Here is a 7,783-nt window from a genome sequence, read left to right on the forward strand (position 1 = left end):
CCGCCCCCCCGAGGAGGCTGCCCTCCCCCAGCCGGCGGCTCCCGCCTTCCCCTTCCTTGCCCGGGAGCCGCCTCACTGGCTCGGCGCGCCGACCGGCTGCCTCCGAAGGCGGGAGAAGGGCTGAGGGCCCCGCTGCCAGCCCGCCCTTCCTCCCTGGGGCTGGGCCGGCCTCCCGACACGGCGTTTGGCAGAGCACCACGTCTCCTTTCCTCACAGCCCCCACGTCCCCGAGGGGGCGGGTAACCCGGTTCCTCAGCGGCGGCCGTTCGGGCACACCAGGCCCCTGCCAGCGCTCCTTTTGCTCTCTGGTCGGCCTGCGTTGAAAAGGCGGCCCGCTTTCCCCACCCAGCACCGTGGGGAGCTTATTAGAGCTAATAGCACCTGAAAGCGCACCTACCTCCGCGGTTTCCTCAGGTCCTGTCAGCCCTTGGCTTTCTTCTCGCCGAAACCAGCTAGCGCAGCTTGCCGGCGTGGTGCTAGATGGTGAACCCCTCCCCGGTGGTGCTACGATTTGACACAAGCAGAGCTAGGTGTCTTTTTCATCATTTTCCCCAGAGATTTTCGTGCTGCGCGCTTCAGAGATGTAGGAGGTTACCTCAGTGTCTGTAACACCAGCAGTAGGCACTCAGAAATCGGTATGCATACATTCATATTCCCTCGTGATTCAGCTCATTGTTATTTAAATATGAAAAATTAATCAATTGCCTAAATCCCAGAACACTAAGAGTTTTTTGAGTGTGGCATAAAGGGTTCATTTTACTGTCTTTCTAATTGAAACTGAAGCACGGGAGTTGTAGGAGCGCATAGCAAATTCACCTTCTCTCTCTAAATTTTTGAATGAAAACGCTTTCTTTACAATATTTTTCCCTTAAAGGAGGTTGTTTGCAACCTGATTCTCTAGGAGAGCAGAGCAATTGTTGCTGAGGTGCTTTATATTTCCTCAATATGGCATTGTGGAGTGTTACACTTTATTCTTGTTCCCAACTTTTACTAACACCCAAAATGCTGAGTGTCTGCAGCTCTTGGGTGCTATGAAACACTGACTCGTATCAGTGGGGAAGTGTGTTAGAGCAAAGAGTTTCTATGTGAATAAATTAGATGTTAATACATTGGGAGTTTTTTTCCACAGCTAATCATTTAAAATGTGTGTGCAAATGCATACGCATGCATTTTGTTGGTACTGTCAATGTATACTCAAAACAAAGGTGATTTAAGGCAAAACTTGTATACAGTCAGCTGACATTTTAGAACAGCAAAATAAAAGTTGAGACAATTTGTCTAGCACATAAATTGTTCTGTCCACAATTTTAGTTGACCTCTATCTCAGTATGTTAGTTCAGTACCTAGTTGTGGGAGAATTATTTATCCAGGAGTAACTATTTACCTGTTAAGTTTGCACAGAAAATAAATTGTAAATAAGAGACTGGGATAAATGATTAAATTTAAAACAGAATAGGAAATGAATTAAAGCAAAAGGTTTGAAAATCAGCTGTAAAGGAATGGTATTAGTTTAGACATAAATTAACATCCCGCTATCACTAATAACCCTTACCCTCCATTAATTATACCCAGCTGTTTAAAGTAGGCACCAATATTGGTAAGACTTAGGTATATGCTTAACTGTAGTGCAAAATCCCATCAAGTTCCCTGGAACTATTTGTTTCATGGCAGGAGAGTGAGCCTTGGATTGCAGGTTACCTGGAGTAGAGAGCATGTGTTCCTGTACCTTACACAGCCCCTCATAGATTTAGGTCTGATTTTACTTAAGGGTATGGACTCTGCTGTGAGACAGCATTCTGAAAATAAAAAAGTGCAAAGTGGCACAACTGTGACAAAATTCCCCAAACCGGTTGGTGAGGCATACCTTAATATCTCACCCTTAACTCTGCTTTCAGCTGCTTTTGAAAATGTATAATCCATGAGATAGTGTAATTCCAAAAAAACCTAGTTAAGCTAGGAAAACTAGCAGTGTTCTCACCTTCAAATGTGAGGAGAAAAGTAACTAACTCCTTTTAAAGGTGGGTTGGGGGAAGTAAATCAGAGAACATGCTATGGTTTGCGCAGCTGGTTGTCTTCAAGCAGTAGCTAACACAGTTAACCTGGTTCCGTGAGATGGTACGAATGGTTTGTAAGCATCAGACCTTATAAATAAATGCTCTACAACTCCATGGTGCAAAGTGTGCAGTTGTACAGCCTCGCTCTAGCAGTTCACATGGACTGAAGGTTTTTTGAAAGGGTAACTTTGTTCCGCTAAACTTTGTGTGGGATTAGGTACTGGCTTTATCAGGCAATGCCAAACTGCACACTGATGGAAGCTAAGGGAGTATTCTTACATACTTTCTTTGTTCGTATGCTTTCTTCAAGGCATCTATTTTTGGACGCTGTCAAGTGTTAAAGCACTGAGCTGCATGGCTGTCTAGTCTGAGCTACTGTAATCACTTCTAAGTTCTTATCTGAACTGTGACTTGAAAAGGGAGCCTGTTCTGTGATATGCATCTGGAATATAAGGTTTTGCATAGTCAATGTGGCTGCAGTCCTATCGCCTGTAAATTTGTCCATATCAGCTGTTAACTGAATGGGCATGCAGATGCTGTGGAGATTAAGACAAAGTGCCAGCTAGCTGTAAGAGCATGCTTTTGTCCTGTCTAGTTACTAGTACCTTAACTTTCTGTTTGAATATAATAAAGCTTTATTTATTTTTTACTTAAATTTTGTTTCATTTGAGTAGTCATTTTCAAAGTAATATGGCAAATATAAAAGTGCACATTCCTCAGGGATTCCGGGAGCTAGACAGAGGTCTATTTGATTTCTCTGGAAGTTCTTTATATCCCATGTGATGCTGCATTACACAGTTAACTGTCTGCAAATGTTTTCTAAGTTTTTCAAAGTTGGTGATGTTGAATATCAAATTGTTGAGAAGACCTGGAGCATGCTACAAGATAGACTGGGGGGAGACACCCTAGATTCACTTGCCCAGTCGTGACAGTATTCAAACCAAAAACAGACATAGGCAAGGATTCATCTCTTTGAATCCACTTTATAATTGTTTTAAGAGAGATGTGACTTATCTCACACCAAAACCAGTGCTCCAGGAATTTCCTAACCTGCTGTTTGTCTCACTACGTGTTGAAAAATAGATATGCTGGGGTGAATTAGTCCTGCACCACTGAGGGCAGAGCGTTGTGTTCCCTATCAGACTCAGAATAACTCTGTATACTCAGAAGGACATTACAGGGATAGAGCCTGGCATTTTCCTGGTTCAGGGTAAGCAGCAATGCATCTCAGCTGGGCACCCAAGTTGAGGAGTGGTTCACTGATAAGCAGAGATTTCAGATTGGTGTTGGCATTGAGCTCTCAGTGAACAAGAAGCTGCTTTAACTGTGTTTTAGGAAGCACTGAGGCATGTGCAATAAACACAACATTAGCATTAGCAGTGGCACTAAATTCCCACTGGCATCCCATCCTGCAATGGCAAGTATGGCAGTTTCTGAGCCAGCAAGGCTTTAGGCTGTGATTCATGCCATGACGACAGGGGCCAGCCCAAGAAGGTAGACAAAGCAGCAGACTGTGTATTACCATATAATACACCCTCCCGCCCCCACAACATTTCCATTAAGGTTGAATAACTGAGCTTTTCTGCAGTTTTTACTTTCATGTTTGTAACTGGAGTTCTAAACACTGCAACTTTTTAGTACATTCAATATTTCAGTATGTTTTTAACGTTCAGTTTCCTCGGTTTTCGAAGCATAATAAGAGGACAAATTTTATCCTGTGGTATCAGGTTGACACATAAAGTGTCTGCGTGGTTAAACCTTTAGAGCTGTCAGGGGCACTCATGGAGTAACTAGTAGTAGTAACAGGCTAATATCCTTTATGTTAACTGGCAGAGGTTTGTCAGTGGGTCTAAGGTGCACATAATTTTAAGGAAAATCCATTTCACTACCTTTACATATACAATTAAATTATCATTAAGCAGTAGTGCATTTTATAAAATGGTATTTACTGTTAGTTTTAATATCTGTCAGTACATTTTTATATTGATTCAGTTCATAAAATGCTGCTTATTATGAGTTTATGCATTTTCATTTTGTGTGGGTGTATCATTTTGTGTGGGAGTTTATTTGACCCATATTAAAACTTTGCTGTAGCGATGGGATCTGAAAGGAAACATTGTCTGAGAATTTACTCAAACAAAACCAGATTATCTAACTTCCTCAAGTCAAATGGGAAGCTTGCTCGTGGTACCCTCTTGTGTCAGCTGTGACACAGCCAGCTACTTTCACTGGCAGGCAAAGTCTCTTGAAACCAATATAACTCTATTCTGGCAGAAATAAAGATAAATAAAGATAAAAGCTATGAAAGGTGTCCCGGATACGTCTTCTCTTGTGAATGGGCATGGCATGATGGGCAGTAATTATTGCAATGGTGCTCCATCTGGCTACCTGTGTCCAAGATTACACCTACATTGTCGTCACACCCTCTTATGACTTCAGCCACACGATTCTGTGATTATTTTTTTCCCCAAATAATCTTCAAAATGGCGTAGTGACTTTGGACCTAAGATGATAAAGGCCCGTGAAGAGTGAGAGGTAGAACTCAAAACTGTCATTTCCTTTCTGTCTTGCTCTAGAGCAGTTTCACTGATAGACTGCCACTCTTGGGCTCTGACAACTAGTAGTAGCTAATGGGGCCTGAAAATTGAAGGTTATCAGCAGCAATGAAACAATTTCTTGAAGTCTCTGCAGAGCGACATACCTCTGTGACAGGTGCCATCCCTGAGGAAACATAGCCATCTGTTTGGAAACTCCCCTTCTACTTTCCCCCCATCTCCGTGTGTCACTCGGCAGCAGCTAATCAGTGTGATGGTATGCATCATCCTTAGGGTTGCCCTGACTTCATTAATGTGCACTGCTTTGAAGAAGGTGCTGCCCTCCTAGCTAGCAGGGCATATGGGGTGATTAATGGGACTTCCAGATTTCACTAGAGTCTTATTTGCTTCCCATATTTGACCTCAGAGGTCGTCAAAAGTGAGTTTGTTCTCCGGGCTGGTGGGCCTGGCTGAAGAGTATTCCTTTAGGTTTTTCTGGACAATGCCTACAGCCATTGCTGCTGCTTCCACTGACATAGCTGGGCCACTCACTTGCCTTTGCCACCTTTTAGTCTGCCTTTTTTTCGCTCTTGATTTTAGTAAGTTTTTAATGTGTTATTGTAACAACAGGAGGCATTTAAATAGTTATTTAAAAAAATAAAACTATGAATGCAGAGCTTAATTACCTTCTCAATTACTTTTTGATAAACAAGAACACAATCACTCTTTTTATCAACCTTTATGCATGCAAAATTCAGGAATGTAGGACTGGATGAGACCTCCTACATCACCACTTGCTGTCACGTGCAACATTATTATGTTGGTCTTTTTATAAGCTATTGAACTCCATTTTGCAACTAGCTTGATTGTTTTACCCTGCACCTAAAGGCAGAAAACTATTCCAGAAACTCACTACTCTGGCAAGGATTGCTACCTTCCAATTTCCCAGCTAGATTATGCACATTTTTATGAAAAGGTGCTCTTTTTCTTTCTATGCATACTGGATAAGCATTTAAAATAGAATTTGTCAGCCTCTGTGAAAATTTTTGCTCATAATTTCTGTTTTAATGACTGTGGGATAATACCTTCCCTGCCACACCTCTCTCGATGGAGTCCAGGGTGCAGTTTGCTTTATTTGCAGTGAGAGTGCACTGTTGGCTTAAATGGGCTCATGCTCAGCCTGACATCACCATGACCCCCTGGTCCTTTTTGTGGGCTGATGCTCAGCCGGTTTCCCGCCTGTCCTGATGCCTGGGGTTGTTCTGCGATGTTGAGCTTGAGGTCTCTATCTGTTGGCCTAATCCTCAAATTTATTGAGATCTCTCTGGATTAAGTTCTGCCAGTCCTCGTGTCAGCCACTCCTTAATCTGGTGTCCATAAATTTGCTCAGGGTGCATTCTGTGTCATCATCTGGGCCTCTGATCAAGATGCTGGACACTGTGTTCTTCACTAGCTGCATGTCAACGATTCGTCTTTACTGGTCGAGCCTGGCGGTCCAGCCAATTTTCAAATCATCTGACAGACTGGTGGCACAGCCTATTCTTTCCCCAAAAAAGATCATTTTTGTGTCACTGTATGTGTCACAAAGTAGAAGAGAACTGAAAACTTGTAAATTTTTTGGCACAGATCCCACACTGAACACTTGGAGAAGATTTAAAAGCCCAGGAGGCATAGAAAGGATACACTAAAATATCCAGACAGGAATTATGGTATCTAAGACTTACCATAAAGTTGTATTGTATTTTATGTACCTTATTCCACTGTTTGAGAGATTCCATGTGTGATACAGCTGGATGTTCTAGGTGCGGTTTAGGAGATGTAGGTATCTGGGCCTGAAACTCTTTCCATATTTATGAGTCAACGGAGAACCTGGATTTCATAGTCCATCTCTGCTTGCTCTGGATCCTGGTCAGTATCAACATTGGTAGTGACACAAGATAGAAGTACTTGACTTTACAAGTTGATAACTCCCACAGACAAAATTTCCTGCTTTTAATGGTGGCTGCTGACCCAGTGAGCTTTCCAGAGTTACTGCTGATGTATTTCTTATTCTTAAAATTAAAAGAGAGATTCCTTATGTCAGTATTTGCTTATGTTTTGGTTGTTTCCTTCATTTGTTGATATTTCGTTCTGTATTTGTGCAGCTTGTTGGGCAGAATTCCAGTGGGACGGCATGTACTCCTTTTCCGAGGACAATGAAATCAGGAGCTGAGTACCAGACCACACTGATGCTTGAGGCTTGGCTGTACAGACACAGGTCTGCTGGTACGGGAATGTGTCAATCAGTAAGTGTGATAGAAAGGACAACCCTACCTGGGTAGCCAGCAAAATCATGTTTTTTGATCAGTGGAACCACTTAGCAATTGCAGAATGATGGCTTCAGGATGGTGTTTCAGTAAGACATGCTTGGGCTAATGGGCGTTGTTTGAGCAATACTTTTTCCAAAGAAATTCTAATAGTAGTGCATATATAGCCAGAGAATTCACAAAAAAAAAAAATCATTTTATGCAAATCATTAATCATAAAATTATACAAATTCACCCACAATAAATTTCAAATGTATACACACTTTCCAGCTTGTCTGAATAAACAGTAAATGTCAGTTAGTGCCTAGCAATGGACATCTCTAGCGTTAGTTCAGATACTGCTTTGAGAACTGGAGCCTTTTTGAAAAATACAGATTATAGTGGAAAAAAATAGAGACCTCCAAAGAGCATGACAAGATATGCATAACTGAAGAGTCTGGCTGAAATCAAAACATCTCTTATAGTTTAAGGGATACTGTGAACTTGAACTATAGTCACTTAAAAATAAAATGGACTAAAAGCTTTTCAAGTTTTTTCATGCCAGTGAATTTTCTCAACCCATTTTTATGTTTTTACAATGACTCTTCAAAGTTTTTTATTTTTGTTCTTTTCATTGCTATGAGAAAAATCCAAATAAGCAGGGGAAAATTACTAGCTTTACACAGTTTTAGAGCTATGTAGAGAACACTGAAAATTATTATAAATCTTCTAGTCTTTTTCAGTTATAAGTTATCTTAGGCTTTATTGGCAAAGGAAGGGTTCCAAATTGACATGTTTTATTATGTCATTTCATATGTCCATTTATTTGTTAATATTTATCAACCATAGTAAAGTGTTTCTTGTAAATGCTTTACTTTTACAGTAATACTTTTGTAGTCTGTGAGAAAGG

This window comes from Pygoscelis adeliae, unplaced genomic scaffold (assembly GCF_000699105.1).
Source record: "Pygoscelis adeliae isolate BGI_AS28 unplaced genomic scaffold, ASM69910v1 Scaffold66, whole genome shotgun sequence".
NCBI lineage: Eukaryota > Metazoa > Chordata > Aves > Sphenisciformes > Spheniscidae > Pygoscelis > Pygoscelis adeliae.